The 22,630-nt window shown below is 38.9% G+C and overlaps 1 long non-coding RNA gene across 14 annotated transcripts in view; it reads left to right on the top strand.

Moving 5' to 3' along the window:
* Positions 1–15,117, top strand: part of LOC128102443 (uncharacterized) — a 140,128-nt gene extending 125,011 nt beyond the window's left edge. For 12 of the 14 annotated variants that reach the window (XR_008215407.1, XR_008215406.1, XR_008215411.1 and 9 more), the window contains 2 exons: positions 10,283–10,331; positions 13,949–15,117. This is a non-coding gene — a long non-coding RNA (uncharacterized LOC128102443). The remainder of the gene's footprint in view (positions 1–10,282; positions 10,332–13,948) is intronic. The other 2 variants (XR_008215410.1, XR_008215408.1) reach the window with 1 other exon arrangement.
* The last annotated feature ends 7,513 nt before the right edge of the window (positions 15,118–22,630 follow it).

Below are 22,630 nucleotides of genomic sequence, written 5' to 3'. Positions count from 1 at the left end.
TGCCTCATGAGAATGCACGTTACTAGAAGTTCAAAACTAGTCATGTAAGATGGAAGGAACATCGCTTGAAAAAGAATGAAGACTTAAGACAAATTTCTAAGCAACATGTAGGGCTATTTCATCTATAGACTACAGTGACTGACTCCACACTTATGAGCGATCCCCGAACTGCTCTTTTCATTCCTAAGGGGAAAAATCACGACACTGGAAGCCAACCAAGCAGCCAAAATGACTAAAGGGGTGACACACTCAGTGACTAATGGGAGAAACTTAAGAAAAGCTAAATTTAAGCCATTGACTGCATGGACTTAGCAAACCAGGTCTAAAAATAGGAGGCAGACAAAGGAGTCGATAATGTTTTGCAGTATACAAAGAGATAACCATGGGAGTGAACAGTAAGATGGAATTAGGTAAAGGAAAATTTGGATAATATCAGAAAAAAAAGCTTCCTGCTGGAGAAAATTGGCAGAGTAATACAATCACTATCAGGAAATGTTGGGAGTTCTAGTTGTTGATAAGTGGAAAACCCAGAATGGAGCTGGGAAGTGTGTACTCAGTAGCTAAAGAGAGGAACAGGCTTTGTGGTGCCTCTCAGCCTCCCAGCGTAGTGATCTGCACTCTACCAAAGTAGTAAGAGGAGTGAAAATCCATCAAGATGGGCCCAGGAACAGCAGGTGTGTTCTCATGGAGTGTGGAACCGAGTTTGGAACGTTTCAGGATTATAAACTGTTCCATTACACTTCTGTTCCCCTTTCACTGGGTGCATCTCTCCGTTGGACTGAGTCAGGTTCTGAACAAACCCATCCTCTAGTTTACTGAACAAAGAACAGGCTCTCAGTCCCACATGCCACTAACTAAAAATAATTCAAGAGATATTACTTCTAACATGAAGACTACTGTTGACGTTTACCATATATAGCAATTCAGATTATTGGTTCTCTCTTGTACTGAAATAAGAAGAACACACAGAAACTATCACCTGGATTAGGTCCACTGACTCTCTGTGCTTCATCTCCCATGCATGCCTTCTGGAGAAATAAAGTGTATTATCTCAGCCAGTTTGCACTGGCTCCCAGTCTGCTCACACTAGAGAGGCCTGGTCTCTTACACTCTTCTGCTGCCTTTATGTTAAAGGGTAGGAAACAAAAGTTTCTCTTGTTCTTAAAGCTGCCCTGTGGGTATTATGACTATACACCTCTACTTGGCTTCAGTCCCCAACTTGGAAAGTAGAGTCCATGTGTTTCACTCTCACCATTTCTGCCTGTGGCTTGGACCTTGACTCTTGCAGTTGATAGGCGACTTCCGACTTCAATCCTCTGCCTGTCCCTACACCAACAGCTGTACTCTATTTCTTTCTTTCTTTTCCTTCCTTCTAGATCTCTGCTGTGACCTTCATGTTGATACATAGAGTTTGTACTGCCAATTGCATTCATCTGTGGGGAAGCTAAAGACAAAAAGACCAAAGTTTCTGGCCTGATTTGCTCAGATGACACAGAAACACTTCCTAGTCTTTAGGCTTTTAAGAATTTGTCATATGAAAATATATTTTCTACTATTCTTTATTAATTTCAGGTATAAATGAGTCATCAAATCAACAGTGACAGTTCTGCTTGTGTAACAGATAACAGATTACAGTTTAAATTGTCCTTTAAGACATTAATTACTGGTAATTATAAATCATTTTTCATAGGAAAATGATTTTTTGCTAATGTTGATTTATTTTTCTTTCAAAGAAGTACTAGGATTGCTTTGTTTTGTTTGTTTTCCTATGAATGGTTAGATATCTATGTTCTAGAATAATCATATAACTGTTACACCCATGGTTACCAAAGTACTATTCACTATAACTTACTATGTATACTCTATAATTTTCTTGCATAAGTAAATTATTGTTATTTCTTTTTAAGTACAGTTAGCATCCATGTTTTTCCTCTGCCATAATTTAGAAAATTCAATCAACAGACAGGTAAATAGATGGTCTTTCCCAACAAGTTATAATTAAAGTCCCAAACACTTACTCATGTTAGGCAATAGATTGCCTTAAAATACACCTATGCATATGCCTCAAATGGACCCATGTTACTTCAGTAGTAGCTGAAGATATAGAAAATTGTGATTCTAGTCCATGGTACATTATAAATCCCAAGGCTCTGATGCTAATTCTATGTTGCAATTTATGAAGATTTTTCTGTCATATAAAAATATCTATGATACTTATTCTACTCTCAGCTTCTCTGAAAAGCAAGTGTATAAATAAAATATCCATCTAAATGATTGGCTCTAGTTTTGGGGGTAAACTGCTTTAATTGCCAGAGCAAATGACTGGGGAATGGAGGTGGCAGTGTAATCACTTCTGTATCCACACATGCCTGTCCCTTGCTCTTTCCAGCTTGTCAGAGGGGCCTCCTTGCCATATGAGTTTTAGAATTCTACCTAAGCCAACAAACACCACCCAATATATAGACTATAGCTCAGAAGTCAATCTTAATCACTTGGAAGTTCATACAGCCCAAACTGAGAATTCTTACTTTTGCTTTATCACACTAAGCTTTAAAAAAAAATTAAACAACTGAGAGTGCCTAGAAAGCCAAGGATTCGTAAATGGCTAGTCCCAAATTGGAATATTAGGCATGTTAGATACTGAGACTCAATTACACCTAGTTTCATTAATAATGCCAGATTAAGTCATGTGAAATTGCCATTTTATTGCTTTAAAAGGTTAAAGGTTGGCAGCTTCATAAAGCTTAACTATGTAAAATCAGATATAATAAGAAATTTCATTAACCACGGCTATGTAGTGGCCATTCTATTAGACACATATTTTAATCCATATATTGGGTCTTTATACAGTCTCGCAAAATGGCATTGTTATTATTCCCCTTTATCCAGGAGAGAAATTACGTAATTTCATGAAATAGTCATGACTTTTTAGTTCTGTTTTAAACTTGTGCCCTTTTCACCATACTGTGTTTTCTTAAAAAGGTTTTGGGGCAGGTTCTTCTCCTTCCCTAGTGTGTGACTACAAAAATATCTTCATACTTCATCAAGTGGCATCTTGCTGCACACTGGGATTTTACCCTCTAATCAGCTTTGCATTTGTGTAGCTTTGTGATAAACGTATTTCAATTGAATTTGAACTTGATTGCTTATAATTTCTACTTCGAGTTTTGTGACTAATGGTCCATACAGATATTAGATTTTCAAAAAATGAAGATCACTGTATTTTGCCTGTCTTTGGCGTCTTTAATTCTTAGTATTCCTGTATCACAGGATTTCTTGACCATCTAGTTGTGTTGTTTTGTATAATAAAAAGCATGGGCAGGATGTTCCTTCATGTACAATGTGAGTGACAGTACAATGGAGGAATAACCAGTGAAAAAGACATAGATCAAGAATTGAGCTTGAAAACATTTTAAAAATCAGAAAAAAAACCAATGTGCATTGAACTAATATATTCCTGAATGTTGTCAAGCTTTCTATCTTGGAAAAGGATGCTTATTTTTCCTGCTCTTTGATTGGAACATGGAATTCTAGTAGTTGGGGCATACAATAAATATAAAAGAAAAGAGATAAAACCAGAAAATGTGTAATTTGTAAGCTATAGTATAAGGAATATCATTTTGTAAAGGTTTTCAAAGATTCTCATATTTAGGAATTAAAATATACTTAGACCCTGGACTGATGGACCCTTGTAGCTCGGGTCAAGAACAAAACATTATTTAATGAAAATGGACAGTGTTGTAGTTAATTTTAGTTTTCAAGTTAGCTTGATTGAGATATGCCAGGGATATTACCAAAACATACCCCTGGGTATGTTTTTTAGTTTATTTCCAGGGACAATTAGATGAGGAGGATTCGGACATAGTGAATGGATTAATCCACTGGTATATTAAAATTTTAAGTGGACTGGAGGAGGTGATGGAATGTGCAAAATGGAGCTTAGATATAGAACCCAAGTCACTGGGGAGGCATGTCCTTTAGAGCTATATCTTGGCCTGGCCCTTCTCATGACTGATGTCCTATTTCCTTCATGGTATGAGCTTTGCTGCTTTCTGCATGAGGTAAACACACCCCTCCTCTACACACTCCTGTTGCCATGATGTTCCACCTCACCAGGATCCCAGAAACACTGAACCAAGTGACCCACACCTTCAAAAACTGTGAGCTAAAGCAAACCCTTCCTCCAATTACAAAACTAACACAGAAAGTAATCACTTTAGAGACACATTGAAGTGTGACTTTGAGAGGTAATAAAGAGAGAGTACAGGCAGAGCTAAGAGTGATGAATCGATTATCTTTTGGGTATAGAAGAAGAAGCTCAAGATGAGAATATACAGGGATCCCAGTAGAATGACCAATTGTTAAGGGGTGGGAAACAAAAGTGCTAGAATAATAGAAGAAAAGAGGTTTAAGAAATGGCAAGTGAGGCTTATAGTAGTGAAAAACTATGGATTTTTTTTTGCACCACATGTGAATGACTAGTAGAAAATGTTTATCTTTTTAGTGATATTAAGCAATCAAGTCTACAAAATAACTTGTCTGGTGGATGTTAGCTATTTTTTTGTCGTTAACCACCAAAGAACGTGCTTTATAGTAAATGCATATAGTGACAATAAATGAGGCTGTTTATGGTCCCCATCAGCATGGAGACCCATTTATAAGGCAAATATATTTACTTTTGCCTACAAATTTTAATTCTGATATCCCGGCATGGCTCTGTTTCTTAATGAGATCAAGCTGCCATGGCGGACTGGATATCATGGGCCCCTTCTATTACAGAAAAGTCAATGGTTCACCATCACAGGGATACAACATATCAATATATAGGTCCTCTTTTTTCTCCTGCAGTCTTAGTTCTGCTATTTAGAAACTAATGGCTACCGGGTATCCTAGAAAACACAACATCTAACCAGAACTTTCTAGCAAAAGATTTATAGGACTGGATCCATGGCAATGGCATCCATGGATCTTATCATATACCACAATATCCAGACTAGACTCATGACCATAGGGTCCGTTGAATTTACATACGTGCAATGCAGAAGCACCAGCCTCCAAGAGTGCCAGAATAGCCTGTGGTGGTATTGTTGTCCCCAAAATATTGTGCACCCTAATAAACTTATCTGGGGTCAGAGAACAGGACAGCCACTAGATACAGAGGCTAGAAAATGGTGGCACTCACACCTTTAATCCTAGCATTCCAGGGCAGAAATTCATCTGTTCATGGATACAGCCAAGCATGGTGACTCACGCCTTTAATCCCAGAAAGTAAGCCTTTAATCCCAGGGAGTGATGGCAGAAAGCAGAAAGATATATAAGGCGTGAGAACCAGAAACTAGCAGCATTTGGCTGGTTAAGCTTTCAGGCTTTTGAGCAGCAGTTCAGCTGAGATTCATTCTGGATGAGGACTCAGAGGCTTCCAGTCTGAGGAAACAGGATCAGCTGAGGAACTGGCCAGGTGAGGTAACTGTGGCTTGTTCTGCTTCTCTGATCTTCTAGCATTCACCCCAATAACTGGCCCCAGGTTTGATCTTATTAATAAGACCTGTTAAGATTCCTGCTACAATAGCCTTTTAAACACATGACTGAAACTTCAGATAGCATCCTTTACAAGTATAAGGTACCACCTTTCAGGATGTAGTTATGCATTAAATCAGAGATTTATACATGGTTCTGTGTTTCTTGGTGGATCTGTTTATAAGAAAAAAAAAGAATTACAGAACTGTACACCAAGAGTGAATCCAATGTTGGTTCCACATGCCATCCCACTCAATGATACACTAAGAGTGCTTGTGCTTCCCACAACTATAAGCTCTGTAAGGTTGGAAGTACTGGCCTCCCCCAGAATATATTATACATGTCTTACACTTTTCAAAGCATACAGTTATAAAAGTATTACAGAGTACCTCCCAGACAGCTTCTTTTCATTCATTTTTTCTCATGCAGAAGAATTCCATGAAGAGTCTAGCAGCCTCTCCTCCCATAGGGTCTACTGTCCATATGCCTTTCCTGCTTGTCTTTCTTTCAGCAGCTAAAACAACAATATATAGAAATAAAATAGATTGCTCAAATCCTGGTTCAACAGTTTCCAGAAAGCGTGGGCAAGTCATTTAAGCCAAGCATCAGTGCCATTACCTCCAAATGGAAGCAATAACTCCCACAGGTGGATATGCTAAGTATTAAATAAAATACCAAGTATAAATTGTTAAGGGGGCACTGAAAATTACTTATTATTGTTTATTATTTTCCTTTCCCATTCAAACAATTCACACACATTTTTACTTCACAGTTTTCTCCCAATTTCACTTGAAAGATCAGTTTCCTTCTATTTTTTTGTTCCTTGATCTGATCTCTATAGATGATCCCACTCTCATCCTATATATGATTAGAGCTACAACCCTGTACAGCTATCGGGGAACACCCAAGGCACCACAATTCTATTCATGTTCCCAAGGTCTGAATTGGTATTTCTCTCATTTTAGAAGTCTCGCAAAGGGAAAAATATCAAAAGTGAGTAATTATTTTTGACACACGCAAACCAGTAACCTGAACAATTAAGCAGATAAACATGCTTACAATGATAGTTGTGATAAGCAATTATTAAGGCGAAAGTATTCGCTGCCCCTCCCTCTCAGGCCTCTCCCTTTGAGGCTCCTTCCTTTGCAGGTTTGTGCTTGACACAAAGATATCAGGCTTGGCTGTGTAAATTGCTTTGTTTGGTTACTTTTGAGTGCAAATGACTGGGTGGCTCTGAGCAGAAATTGTAAGAGCTATTGTGTAATTATTTTGTCATAAGAAAGCCAGTGCTTTAAATAAGGGCTGCTCCATCAGCTTGGCTATCTAATGAGGAGGGCCCATGACAGACGCCTAAGAGGGAAGAGATGTGGAGCTGCCTAATTCCTTAAACATAGTTGAGCCTATCTAAGCTAAGGGATACAATCATGACTGCATAATCTCTCCCTGCACTGTTCAGTGGCAGTATGGGTTTAGTTCACAATATAGGGGGTAGGGGAAAGTACCTGCTTTTATTTTGCATATAGCTATCAGAGTCTTCTCTCTAGAAACCAAATTAAAATTTTTGTGCTTTTCACTCTGATGTGCACCTGCTCTCAGGTAAATGACCCACAAAGCTGCTACTAGAGCAAATGTTGGGAGAAGAAGGACTCTTGAAAATATTATGGATAAAACAAATGAAAACATCATAGTATCATTCAGGAATACCAGTGAAGTACAGAGTCTGATAAGCCAGAAAAGGTGAATGTGAAGAGAAATCAAATCAATGTTATAATTTATCATGGATAATTTTTCTTTCATTAAGACTCTAAAGATTGTTAGTCTTCTACAGGAGACATACTGAAGAAAAATGTAAAAATAGTATTGCTATGTTTTTCTTGGATTTTATTTTTAAATATATACTTACAATTTACATTATTTTTGTTGACAAAATTAATATAGAATTAAACAGGGAGATAAGTAGTTTCTTCTTTTCTCGATAGCAACTGGATATCTAGAACATCTGTGCAACTGACAGTGTTTCAATTTTTCATCTGAATGTTTGGCAAAAAATGGAGAAAATTTCCCTTTCTAAATCTAATTTTTATTATTGTGTAGTGCTATCCTAATAACATGTTTGTTAATATTTTCAGTACCATGCTGTTTAATCATGTAAAATATGGATACTATTTTGGAACAAAACAATAAATTGCATAATTATAAAATGCACGCCCAGATACAAGCTCTGAAACTTAAAAAGAATTTGCTTGCTAATTCTTTCTCCATAACACTCTATCTATTTCAGGAGAGATTAGCAATAGAATACATGAAACAGCTCCACGCTCGGTGGTCTCTATTGTGTATGCCTTTTATGTGAGATGAGAGAATTCTGTTCTTCAGCCAGGTGCTGATATAGCCCAATGGCATCTGCATGGATGCCTGCTTGGCACTTAGGGTAAGGGGGGCTCTTTGATTGTACCCTGGAGGTTTTGGAACATGGAGACAGGCATCATAATCATTCTTTGCAAAAAACTCCAAGGGCTTTACTTACATGTTTTTCCCTTGTCAACATCTGTCAAGAACCACATGTCAATTACCACTCCATCTTTTCTCAGGTAATAAAGGAGCAGATAGCTCCCAAATGAACAGTCTTTATCTTACCAGCAATATGCCCCAGGCCTTTGCTTCTGTATCTAACCCTCATAAATTTTTGTCATTATCTCCTTATAGGGATTTTGGCAAAGAAAGAGGCCTTAACTGAAGAGAAAGATCTTACTTGTAGTATAACAGAGTATAGGTGAGTGCATGGTTTGAGATACGAAGTAGAAAGAAGGCAGTAAACTTAGCAGATCTGTTTCCCTTCCCTGAAAGCCATCCCATCTTGGACTGATAAGATCACTCATCTGCTTATTTCTATTCAATTTTATTGTTTCCTCTATACAGTTGCATTCTTTTACTGTCTGTCCTAATATTGGCTTATATGTATGTACATGCCTGTGTGTGCATACCTAAAAGTCTTTTCTAAAGTAGTGACTAATTTAGGGCTGCTGTCAGACTGCATAGTCCACAACTTATGCCTAAGGTAAGATATATAACTACCTATGCTTCAAAAACAAAGAGGGATAACACACATTTTAATGTCAATGCTGGGATAATTTCAGGTTTTAACTAGAAATGGTCAACAACAACAAGAAAAGGACAGAGATCTTATTATCATAGAGTCTTTCCATTGGGGTTATTAATTCATTTTTAAATGTTTAGCTGTCATTTTCTCTAAATTCCAAATGCATCATATATCATGGTTTTTAGGCAAAAATACACAATAAAGCTCCTTGTTTAGCCCAAACAAGTTGGTGAGCCTCTGAAACTAGTAAGCCCAGATCCAGAGATGCTATGGAGACATACAGAGGCATTCCTTTATTTATCCTGCAAAGAAATGGTCATAAAGAGTTGTTTACTGAATTTCACGATGGGAACCCTAAGAAGATGTCAGGTTACTTTTTCTCCCACTAAAATTTAATAGACTATAGCTTTTCCACTGCCAAGTCCTAAGAACCATGTTTCTAAGAAACAGTTGCGCTATCAAGACTATGAGACCAGAGCTCATCTCTAGGAATTTATATGTCATGATGGTGCCATTCACACAGAAAGACTGTTATGTGGTAGGTAAATGAATGACAACACATTCTCTGCCATTCCTTTCACTAAAAAGTGAAGTCTCCATTCTTAATCTCTTACTGTGGGATGGCCTTTTAACTTCTTTGGCCAATAGAATGTATCAGCAGTGATGCTGAACCAACCTAGGCCCACATTCATTTCACCATACTGCAAGATGACTCTATGCAATAAGGAAGGCCATGTTGTTCTTTTTAAAAGGGCTACAAGAAGATGTCTTTGAAGGGAAAAAAATCAGAGAGGAGGTTTGGCTGATGGAACCAAGCCTTTAGGGTCTAAGAGAGGCCTTCTTTATCCTGCTAAACACTCCATGAGAGATATGAGCTAATAGTGACCAGAATAGAATGCCACCCAGTCAACCTATAGACTTAAGAAATGAAAAGTTATTTTTGTCTTAAGCTCTGACTTTGAGAAGGTTTGTTACACAAAAGATTATATCTTATGAATTAATATACATATCAAAATTTTTAGCAATACACACAACACCATTTCAAATGAGTATATGAAGAAGCTCTGAGTTGAAAAGAAGCCACTGGAAGCCATAGATTCTGATGGCTTTGGGAGTCAAACCCATGTCTGAGTCTTTGCTCTTTCTCTTCCTGTCTCTATGACATTAGGCAGCTGAGGCCTTTCTTGAAGTTTAGGAGTTTGACTCTTTGAGACAATGTCTCACTCTACAGCCCATGCTGTCTTGAACTCATGATGGCCCTGCTTCCTCAGCCTCTCAGTTTTGGGACTACCTCAATTCTGCATTCAGTTTAATGGCCTAGATAAACTGGGCAGTGTGCAGCAGTCTTTCAGCATGGCTCCTCATAAAAATTAAGAACTCAGCACTGGTTATTACTACTGCAAATCTATCATGAAGGGGCTTGCTGAAGAAGATGGATTTTTATTTGCTTTAAAGTTAATCCACATGTCATAATCTGTAGTTATGAGCTAGTCCGATTATCCCCAGATTTCCAGATACAATTACATTTTCTCTTGTTCCTAGGTGGATTATGAATTTGTATTAGTTTGCATTAAGAAAAACAAGTATAGTCGCTTTGTATAGCAGTGCCTGAGGCAGAAGCTATGTTGTGCTTCAAAACCCATATCTTTTCTCTTCTGCACACAGATAACTGTGGATGAAGCTGTAAGATTAGGTGCAAACAATCTGACAAATGGTAAGCGCTCATCGGTCTGGGTCCTGTAGGAACCTGTCAGCCACAATATTCCAGGTTCATTGGAGTAGACATCCTTCAAGGTGGCCTATAGGCTCTGCATGGAAGATCTATAAGTACAGAGAGAGAGAGAGAGAGAGAGAGAGAGAGAGAGAGAGAGAGAGAGAAGCTTGACCAGAAACCACTGCATTGTCCTGCAACATGAACAGGAAATACTTTCATTGTGTGACATCACATGTGTCTCAGCATTTGCATATGACAGCCTCTGGTATCATTCAAACTGACACAATTTCAACGAAAGTCTTGTAGTATCCATAACCATTTATTTCCTTATTTTTCCCATCCACCATTCATGGTTCTTTTCCAAAAAAGGAAAGGGTACCTTTTATTTTATTCATTGTCCCCTCCCTTACATTTGTGAGTTCTTTTTCCTTTCAACTTGGTCTCTATTGAGCCCACCAAACTGTGGCCTTCCTTCCTTAAATGCCACAGAGATTTCCATGCAGTGAGCATCTTCAGCTACACAGACACAGACACTTGCTCCTCCATTCATTCCTTACTGCCGTTTTCAAGTGTAAGGCCTAACCCTCACAGCAGGGTCTCTGGATGTGGGTAGTATCTAAGCCTCTTTAAAGTGATAGATAGTTTATGAATGATTCAAAGTTAATTCTTTGCAGCATTATTAGCACCACTTATTTAATTATACACAAAGAGCTATGTATTTTACACGGACAAAATCTGTGACTCTTATCACAAACCTAGGCCATGGACAATGTTAGTATCTGTACTGTGTAGATGAGAAACCAAGACTTAGAACATCTGGCAACTTTGCTAAAGTCACACAAGAACCATAAAATCTAAATCTAGACCTTGCAATTTTAGTTATACCCTCCACAGCTGCTCAACCTGGAGCTAAAAGCATCTGTCTTTTTATGGCATACATACAAATGTATGAAACGTATACAGAAAGCATTTTGATACATTCCCTTTAGAAGCCACTGACCATAGGAAAGAAATCTTTTCACCTTTGTAAAAAGTGGTGTTGGAGGTCTAATCTAAGGACTCATACATGCAAGGCAGGCACTTTGCTACCTGAGTCTCAGCATTTTAAATTTTCAAATTTATTTTTCTATAACCTCTAGTTATATAAAAATAGAATATATATATATATATATATATATATATATATATATATATATATATATCACAAGATAGACCTGAACTGATGGAGAGTATCCAACTGCATGCAAAGCATTAGCCTAGAGCTATTAGGTGCACTTTGTTTTGTGTTCTTGCTGAAGGAATTCTTGCTCAGTCAGCAATGAAATGCCCTAGTTTATAGATTCAGACACTCTGCTTCCAGGGAAGTAGCCATATAACCCTGGTGATCAGTTTGCCATTTCCAGTGTTACTAGTCACCTCGATTTTGATCCAACAGTAACAATATTCTATTCTTTGTTAATTGGGAGCTCCGTTGCAAAGTTACCTATTTTGTAACAATAATTTCATGTATAATTGGAAAAATCATTTCAGAAAACATCCTCATGAAACGAGAAGGCATCGAGTACTTATTAATTCCAGGCACTGAACTGATCATTTTATATTATTTCTTTGGTCATGCCCAGTAACCAGGTAACTGGAATCATTTTATTCCTACTTTTAAAAAATGAGGGAATTCAAGTACAATCAGTAAGTAATCTGTGAAGCTCATACAACAGAGATGCACAACAGCTTAGCTTTGAACTGGGATTCCTGGTCCAGAGTCTGCTTCCTAACCAACACAAATGCAGAAAGTGTGGACATCTCACTCCTGATCTGCAGTTGGCCTCTGGGTCAGGGGTACCAGGACGGTGAATGCCTGACTGGAAACATTTTACATTAAGCTCTGAGTGTGTCCGGGCCTCTCCTGTTTGTCCCTGGGAACACCTCTGAGTTACATTGCCAGGGAGAAATGCCAAATTTAATTCCAGGTGGCTAAAATATATTATTTCATCAATTTCCATATACTTTAAGGCATGTTAATTTATTGTGACTTTCTTTAAAAAACAGATTATTTCAGGACAAAAATCTCTAGAGAGTTGTCTTAGTCACTGTTCTTTTGCTGGGAAGAGACATCATGACAAAGGCAATTCTTATAAAAGAAAGCATTTAATCGGGGTCTGCTTACAGTTTCAGAGGCTTAGTCCATTATCATCATGACAGAGAGCATGACAGCACACAGGAGTAATCCATAAGAAGAGAACAAGCGGGGGGAGAGAGGGAGGGGAGTTGAAAAGGGGAGTAGGGGAGACTAGTCTTGGGCCTTTGAAACATCAAAGCCCACCCCCAGTGACACACTTCTTCCAACAAGGGCACACCTACTCAACAAGGCCATACCTATTAGAGCCTCTGGGGCCATTCTTATTCAAATTACCACAGAAGCATTATAAATTGATGTTTAAACTTTCCCATAACTACCTCTTGGGCAGTCTCTGCTTGAAATGGCAGCACTCTAACATCTAAGTCTGCATCTTTCATGAATGTGTTTCCTATGTGCATACTAAGAATGGAAATTTTACTCATTCAAAAAAGAGGATCCTTTGATGGGACCTCCATATTCTTCTCACCATTTAGGGCATAAAGAATACTTGGCTGTAAATCTTAGAGAAGTGTTAAATGATTTACAAACTTTTTTTTTCTTTCTGATGGAGCCATGAAACTTTGCCTTTGGTCTAGATATTCAGCCTAAATATACATGATGTCTTTCACCTGGGTGTTTGGAAGACCAAACAAACAACTTCATCATTATATCTTGAATTTCAGGACTTGCTTATGGCAGTAATTGTTAAGAAGCTGTCATCTGCTTAGCTGACTAAATCAGGATTATAAAGAAGATCCAATATTCCTGCCTGGGTACTGCTCATATCTGAATATTCACTTTCATATGCAGAGGATATTTCTATATCCCTTGTGGTTATCGTTACTATTTGGTAATTCACTTGAGAAATTGATGTATAGTTGCTTTGCTTCAAGGGACAAAAATTCTCCTTGGAAAGGGAACACCCAACTGGATTTTACCAAACTACAAAATGGGTTTATGAGCAAAACAATGTTGGGATCTAATTGCTTAAAATATACAATTTTCACTCCAAGCATGTAAAATGTTAAAACTAGTGTAATGATCCTCATAAAATATGAGCCATTAAAAAATTCCATCAAAGAAAAAGTTTATTAAAAGGACTTTGCAAATAACAGTAGCAAAATCCTAATACTAACTATAAAATAGGTCAAAAGATCAGGAGTTGCTTAGTTTTGGACACAAGGATCAGTGTCCTGTGAACCTACAGGAGAAAGCATGCTGCCAGAAAGGCAGGATGAACAAGTGCAGTCATGCTGAGATGCCCAGTGTGCTGGAGTACTCTGGTACAGCACACCATTATGCTGGAGAAGATCCCACACGGGCCAGTGTGACCTGCAGATGACAACATTCTCTGATCCCCATCGAACGTGAACTGACTTTCATCAAGAAGATCATATTTATAGCAGGATAAACTAGAAGTGTAAAATAAAATGGCTGCTTTAACAATGTGAAATATGTTACAGAACAACTCTAAACGTGTGTTTGTTTGCTTCATTTGCAGGGACCATGGATCATCACTTCTGGGCTTGATCCAGAATAGACTGTGACTAGGAAAGAGGTCATCCTCTAGCTATGCAGACGGTGGTCTCTGTGACACCCAATGTCTCGAAGACTTCCTCTCTCAAACCTCTAGACATACATTCTGATATCCTGTCAGGACTTCCCAGCCCAGGCCATGACTAGAGCAGAACTATTGAGAGTCAAGAAAAGGAATTCTATGCCGCGGAGAGTTCTAGGTTCTGTCTACAAACCCCAGCTTCAAACCTTCTGCTGAGATTATTGGTTGGCTTTTGATTGAGGCTTAATTTCAGGACTGTGCCTCAATGGATGCCTTCCACTGAAGAAGCAGGGATAGGATTTCATCAAGACAGTGAATTCTAAAGAGAGAATTGGGGGGCTAGAACTTACCTATGTGGGTTCATTGGCAGCATGTGAGACCATAGCCAAATGATTAAGTTCTCAATCTGTCAGTTTCCTTGTGTGGTTAGCTCTGGGTATGATAGTGATGTCTTATTGTAGCCTGTCATTTTTAAAGGGATGTTTGTACACATTTATGAGATTACATTTTCTAAACCAAATGACTTTTTTTTTCTAATGCTTATATTCCAGCATTTGTAAATCATTCTATTGTGTGAGTTAGATTCTACCTGGCTACTATTTAAAGCAGGAAAAAAAAAAACTCCTGAGTAAGAAGCCAGCCAGGCTGAGCAAGGAGGCAGAAAACCTGCAGCCATGCTGCCTTAATTTCCTCGTGCAGTTTTTCCACACCAAAGCTTGGTTTTCAAATTGCAGTCACTAAATAGAATGATTTGGAAGGAGAATCTGCTTCCATTGTTCCCTGTGTCCTGGGTTAAAACTCAGTTCTTGTGAAGACAAAGGCTTTGCCTGCTCAAGTGGACTTGAGAGAAACATTGTTCCCAGCTTAATCACCGAACAAGATGGAGGCAGAGTCTCTGGGTGGAAAGTGTTCAAATGTGACAGGCTTGCCTTGCAGTTGGTTTGGTTTAGGAGGGTTTGCCAAACTGTCCCGAAGATGGCGCCACGTGCTCAGCTTTAGAAAAGCCTGCGTCCTTTAGGCTGGTGTGTGAAATCACCAGAAACTGTTGCCTGGAAATAACTAACATTCCACTGTTAAAGCCTGAAGATTAAACTAATTCACCCAAGAAATGACACATGATTGAATTATCTCTAAATTTTTCATTTAGTGGTGTGAGAAAAAAGAAAATTCAGGAAATATTTCTTTGAGTTAATTCAATAGCAGGCTCTGAGTGTACCAAGCCACCTCTGACTTTGTTATTTCTGCTGTGTTCAATGTCAAAGGTATGATCGTGGGTCAAGTGGACTGAGCCAGAAATATGAATGACATCCTCGATATTTACTTATTTTAACCTCTCTCATCAGTGATGCCACATCCAGTCAACCACAGAATCCCTTCTATTCCAGGTCCTAAATGGCTCAGGTGTGTTCACACCTCTCCATTCTCAAAGCTACCAGCAATGTTGCCTGTTCCCTGGTACAGGATGATGGGAACTGCTCCAATTGATCACACCTTGCTCCTCTCCATGAACTTCCTACTCTTGATCATTATATACTCCTGATCATTAATCTCCCTGTTGGTAATCCCTGGCTCCTTTAAATGCTCTCAGGTAAATGCAAACTCTATGTGACCTACAATACCTTTTGCAATATAGCTGCCCTCCATTTCCCCAGCGTCACATTGCCACACTAGTCCTCTTGTTCTTTAATTTAATTGTGAGCCTGCTTTTCAACCACTGGTGCATCCATAGCAAGGCTGTATATTCTTAGTGCACCTGCCTATGCTTCAGCTATAGTTACAACTCACTGCTGTCCTACACAGACAGTTCCTAATCTCCATTCACCTGGCTCATGATGTGATGATTACCTTTCAACATGAACATTATTCCTCCCTAGAAGACCCCCAGAGTACCTTAGAATCTCAAATTATGATTTCAAAGGGCCCTGCACTTTCCTTCTTTAATAATTTGTCCCAACATGATTACTTGTTGTTTTTCCCGCTGATATATTATAAACTCTAGAGGTATAGGAAATGTCCTTGTATACCATTCTTTTTACAAATTGTATTTATTTACTGTCTTAGGGTTTCTTTTTTTTTTTTTTTTTTTTGGTTTTTTGAGACAGGGTTTCTCTGTGTAGCTTTGCGCCTTTCCTGGACTCACTTGGTAGCCCAGGCTGGCCTCGAACTCACAGAGATCCGCCTGGCTCTGCCTCCCAAGTGCTGAGATTAAAGGCATGCGCCACCACCGCCCGGCTTGTCTTAGGGTTTCTATTGCTGTGATGAAACACCATCACCAAACGTCAAGTTGGAGAGGAAAGGGTTTATTGGACTTACACTTCCATTCTGTAGTCCATCACTGAAAGAAGTCAAGACAGGAACTCAAACAAGACAAACCTGTAGGCAGGTTAGGAATCTGTTTTCTCCTTCTATCCTGTAGGTCCTAGAGATCAAACTTAGGTTCTATCAGGTTTGTGAGCAAGTGCTTTTACCCAATGAGGTTATCACTAGCTCATGACATTCTTTTTGTTGATTTTTGTTCATTTTTGCTTTTCAAGACAGAGACTCACTGTGTAGCTCAGGATAGCCTGGCCCAAACTGCCTTTGACTCAACAGAGCTGAGACTACAGGTGTGTACCAACATGCATGAATCCAGTATCTTCACAGTGACCTTGTATTACTGTCAGGTTTCTGCCAGTCTTCCTGAATGTCTCCCACATCTCTCCACTGCAGCCTCCTTGCTCATTTCCTCTCAGTGCTTCCTCCAGCTTTGCCTCTTCTCCTTGAATTTGCCAGGCACAATCCTGCCCAAAGGCCTTTGTCCTATTACTTCTTCTTCTTTTTTTTTTTTTTTTGCTTTGTTTTTGTTTTTGTTTTTGTTTTTCGAGACAGGGTTTCTCTGTGTAGCTTTGCGCCTTTCCTGGAACTCACTTGGTAGTCCAGGCTGGCCTCGAACTCACAGAGATCCGCCTGGCTCTGCCTCCCGAGTGCTGGGATTAAAGGCGTGCGCCACCACCGCCCGGCTGTCCTATTACTTCTTAAAAAGCACCCCCCAGCCTTCTGAGTGATCTCTCCCTCACCTGCTTTACATTCTCTATCCTAACATCATTTTCTCAGTAGACTCTTTTCTGACCTTGTCATTTGTATCTCCTTGTCCATTCCTATCTATCACTCTTCTTGCCTACATTTCCTCCTTAGTTCTTAGGATTGTGTAGTATTGTTTTGTGGATTGTTATTCGTCCCTCTACTACAATGCAAGCCCAGTGAAAACAGGGCGATGTCCCTCTTTGTTGCTGCACTGACATCTCTTGAGTAGCACAGGGTAGTTCTGTGGAATCTTTCTACTATTCCCGACTACTGATGCCATTGGTTACTTATTTTATTTTATTGCAGGGAGTAGCACTAAACCTTTCTAATTAATAGCTGCAGAGAATTCACATAATCCTGGAAAGTTTTTTCTCCTCTTGACTAATTTCCTATTTCTAGAACTCATCTTGTCTTTGGGGAGTGGGAGAGCAGGAAAGCTTGGAGGAACCAGAACTGAAAATAATTCTTCCCATGAAAATATCAAAGCATAAATTCCTGAGGCTCTTTAAATCTCTCTTGTTTCCAAAAGTAAAATTTTCTGAAAACTAAGATTGTTTGATTTGAGGCCAGAGCAGTGAGTCCTAATAAAACATCATCCCTTGGACAGATCCAGGGGCTGTGGTCTCTTATTGTTTGATGAGACACTCAGAAAAATTTGGATTCCCTAGTCATTAGGCCAGCTTTTATGATAAAGTTAGTGCGGTTGCCTCTCAGTATAGCCAGCTCGATCATTTGGGTGGAAATGCGAGGCCGCTCAAGCCAGGCCAGCTGTGCAGTTACACAGAGCCCAATATCCAAGTGAAGAACTGACCAAGAAGAGTCAGGTTAAAGGACTGTAGACTGCGGTATAAGTCTACAAAGCTGAAAGCCTACATTGAACAACATCCTGGAAAACAATATTCAGCCTCACACTATATAATGCTCACTCATGACTAATGATTTATCACAGAAGTTACAGGAATGTAAGAGGAGCAAACAGATGTCAGAATCTGTAATTTCAAGGGAGTATCATGCTGCAACTATAATTAAACACAATATTGATATGGGTGTGTAAAATACTTTATAGGGAAAATCCAGGATTTACCACATATCATGTGAAGTAAAAGTGAAATGTCTATATTGAATTTTTATTCTTTTAACTATTACACAAGAAAAATTTTATAGGCTCTATGGAATGTCATGTGATGTTTTAGTATGTGTATCTGTTGTATAATATTTATACCAGGGCAAACATCTCTTTATACTTAGGAATTATTTGTGGTGGAAACATTCAAAATGCTTTCATTGCTAAAAGGTAAGTGTCCTAGTTTATAAAATCCTGCAAGGAAGGAAGAAAATGTGATGTCATATTTGGTTGGAAGTGTAAGCAGAAGATTGCAAAGGCCAGCTTATGGTATTTCATCACTGCACAATGGCACAATTTATCAATGAAAAAAGAAGCAATGTGAGTAAAGTAAAAAAAAAAAAAAAGAGGCTAAAGCAGTCGTTAATGAAGCTACTCTAGCAAAGGTTGGATATTGGGAGACATCTGGGAGGCAAAGAGTCAGGGAAAGATTGAAGAAATAAGCAAGACAATAGGAATTGTCAGAGTTCAACAGAAAAGAAAAGGAAATATACCTGTTGATTACATTGAAATGGCACCAAACCCACAGGAATGGAGGTAAGAAACCAATGTGGGAAACAGAAAAATAAAACCCTTTTTTTTTCCGCAAAAGAATTCCCCACAGGGTTGGAACAATATCTCATTAGGTAAAGTGCTTGCTTTGCAAGCACAATGACCAGAGTATGAGTCTGGACTCACATAAGAAAAGATATAAGTGGTGTTGCCCACTTGCAATCCCAGACTAGGGAAGCAGAGACAATGGCCAACTAGTTTAGTGTTCTTGGAAGGTTTTGGATCAGTGAGAGATCCTGTTTCAAAAAATAAACACAAGACACATAAACCAAGGAATGACACACAAAGTTGTCTTCTGGTCTTATAATCATACACATGCACCCATGCACATGAAAAAGATCCCCATGATTGGTAATGATCAGAATAAAAGGGTGAAAGTTCAGAAGTAAAATGAAAAATGGCCAAGAAAATGCACAAAATTATTATACAAAGTTATTACCTTCTTCATTTCACAGAACTGGCCTCTGGAACATATCAAGTGAATTGTATTTTCAAAGATTCTTCATATTTAGAGAAAGAAAAGAGGACAAATAGAATGGAATGGAGCTTCTGGAAAAGAAGTGTTCCTTAAAAGTCTAGTGGAAATTCCACTCAGAAGTAGTCTAAATCATAGGACTAGAGTTACAACTCATGCCTGGGATGTCCACAGCCATTTATTTGGTCTTACAAGTGGTTTGCCTGTTTTCATGGTGGTAGACTATAAATGAGGTCCAGACTTGGTCCAAAGACAAACTGACTGGAGGAAAGCGGTAAATCCTGGGGGAAGATCTGTCTGCCTGGCCTCATGTGGAAATATTCCCTTTTGTATTATTAATCCCATAATAGAACCTGTAGTGAAAGACTGACCCATCTATATAACATGGACTCCAACAGTGTCAATGAATAGCAATCAGGTGTTCCCAAAATAAACTCCACTGAATGTTACCATCTGTTCAACTGTACTAGGAATTAATGGATTAAAGGAAATTAATGTAGTTTTTTTTCTACTAGAAGACATCTATGATCTGAGCATTGTCACGTGTTTCTGCCAACATCATAGTGTGCGAACATCACAACATTCTGTGATTCTTTTCCATTTCCCCTTATGGTTTATTTTCAATAAGCAGTCTTGCACTGAGTTACCTTGCCTCATGACATAAAGTGCCCTTCTGAAACAAGAGCAAATTGCTAGAAAACAGGTTCATCCCTCAAAATAAAGGGTGAATTTCTTAGCTTCTGGTACAGCATCCCTTCATTGTCCTCTGCATATCCTTGTGGACCTTTGGAGGTGCGGGGAGCCAAGGGAGACATGATGTACATGTTGTCTAGTTGTCATGCTGTAATAAAGTTCTTTCTCATGTCTTCTGCCAACATTTGTGAAATGTCAGAAGGCTAGCCTGGTAATTTAGAAATGGAAAAAATCCCTAGCCCTGACCATTTCTACATAATCCCCTAGGGTCTCTGCTCCAAGGAATAACACTGTGCAAACTATTTTCCACATTTGTTTGATCCAGCAAATTCATCTTCCTATGTAACAATTAAAAGAACTAAAAGTTTGCCACAAATGCCTTGGGAAACCCTAGTCTAAGAACACTAATACAGGTCTGGGTGGGATGTGTGCTGGATTCAGAAAGGCCAGCCTTCTTCAAGATACTTGCTGTAGACTGGTATGCTCCCCTCAATGCACACCTTCTGAATGAATCCTTTGGTAAAATGTGTCATTTCTAGAAGTCTCCTATTGAAATGCAGACATGTTGCCTAGCGAGGAAGTACAGGAATATATTAACCTCTTAACATAGACTACAGAAGAGGAGATGTAGTCAGAGCTGAGCTCTGATGGAGTGTAGCAGGTAGGCTGTAGGTTAGGAAATGTCCCAAAACTAAACAATGTCTGGGTAGAAGAGGTAGAGTAAAAACACCATGGAGATGAGCCCTCTTCTTCCTATCACCTTTCAAATGCAGTAATTGGGGACAGGAATTGTGTTTTAAATGAATTATAAAATGCCTGTCTTCATCCATATTAACTAATGTTCCTTGCCTGTTTAAATTGATTGTAATGTTTTTATTCTCACCAGTTGAGTAACTAAAGATTTGAATATTTGGGGATTTTTGTTTTTGCCCTTAATTGATTGTTTTGCTTGCTTTCGAGACAGGTTTTCAGAAATCAGGTTGGCTTTGATTTCACTATGTAGCTGAGGATGACTTTGAACATTGGATCCTTCAGCTCCAACTCCTAAGTGCACAGATTATAGAGTGCACCCCATGCCTAGCTTTATGTAGTGCTGGGACTCATGCATTCTAGGCAAACACTCAGCCAACCGAGCTACAGGCCTAGCCCCTATATGGATTGGTTTTAATGGAGTCTCTGGTTTCATGATCCTGGAAATAGAAGATAAACTGATGGACTATATTGCAAATACCTTCAAAACAAACCCTTTGTTCCTCGAGGGCACCTTTGGAAGAGCTATCACAGAGCAACAAGACTGATAACTTCAGCACTGCATTTCCTTGTCTCACTGGTGGTGTTCTTAAATTATTATCTTGGTTAAATATGCTTCTAATGTGGAAAGAGGGTGCTGCTTCTGTCATGTGTACTTGTGGAGGTCGGAGGACAATGTTGTGGAGTCGGTTCTCTCCTTCCACCTTTATGTGGGTTCTGAGACCTCATTCCATTCACCAAGCTTTGCAGCAGTTTCATTCACCTGTTGATCCATCTCACTGTGGACCCACTGGGGGTCTCTTACATTTACAATTGTCTCATTTTATTGGTTCTTTGATTTAAGTCAGACACTTGGAGATTTATGGTACATATCACCCAATACTGCTTTCAATTATAACTATTTCTGCTGAAAACAATGCATATTCTAGTGTTTTTATCTGACTCACAACTTTGTAGAAGCTGTTTATCACAGTTACTTAACTTGTACATGATTTTGCTATGTTCTCATCACCATTTGGGAGAAGTTATTCAGAGAGAATGCATTAAGATTCTGTTGTATTTACTCTTAAAAACTAAGGTTGTGTGTACAACACAGGGCATTGTTCTCTAAGGGCCTGGGTTTTTCCTCAGGAAATAGGTTCTTAGCTATTCTATATACACCAAGATTTGTACAGAGCAAGGAGCACCATCACCTAATTCAACAGAGGCACCATGGACATGCCCCGCTCCCCACCAGATGAGTTATAACAGGAATAGACAGAGAAACTGTCTCATGGCATCCAATTGAAGTTCTTCGTGTTTCATAGTCAGAACTAGCATAATGTGTTCTCCCATGAATGAAGCATTTGTAGCTCATCTGGCATTTCTGTCATGTTTAGGGTCATTTTCAATCATAGGACGCCTCTGAAAAGTCAACAAAAATACTTGATATTTGTAGAATAACAGATGCTGGCTCTTAGGACTCTGATGAATCCTAGAGTATAAGGATGCATCTTCTGTCCATTAACATTACTCAGTCTCTAATTCCTACATGGGGAAAGTTCAACACAATGAGGAGTGAATATAGATGAATGATGATCAGAAGCAAACTTCATGAGCAAACTGAGAACAAAGAGAACAAACTTATTTTCACCTCTCAGTGCAGATGCCACTCTCCTTTATCTTCCTGTAATTCATACCACAACGTTAGTCCTTCTGGTGATGCAACAGTATTTTCTGACATAGGAGTGCCAGGTAAAACTGGGATTGGACCTAAGGCAAGTCATCCACTGTGAAAGTTTTACAAAAAATTAGGACTTTCATTTTACAAACCTCCAAGATCTCAAGAGCATTTTCACTGAAGGTCTTTCTTCCATTGAAACAGATGGATCAAGGCATGTCGTCGGTGGACAGAGATGCAGTCTCTTTGTCTCCTTTTTATTTACAGTCTTAAGGACTACTGTTTCTCAAGAGGGGAAAATGCAGTTTT

Source organism: Peromyscus californicus, unplaced genomic scaffold, assembly GCF_007827085.1.
Source record: "Peromyscus californicus insignis strain IS unplaced genomic scaffold, ASM782708v3 Scaffold_7__1_contigs__length_154581171, whole genome shotgun sequence".
In the NCBI taxonomy this organism is placed as follows: Eukaryota; Metazoa; Chordata; class Mammalia; order Rodentia; family Cricetidae; genus Peromyscus; species Peromyscus californicus.
This window is presented reverse-complemented; position numbering and strand designations above follow the sequence as displayed.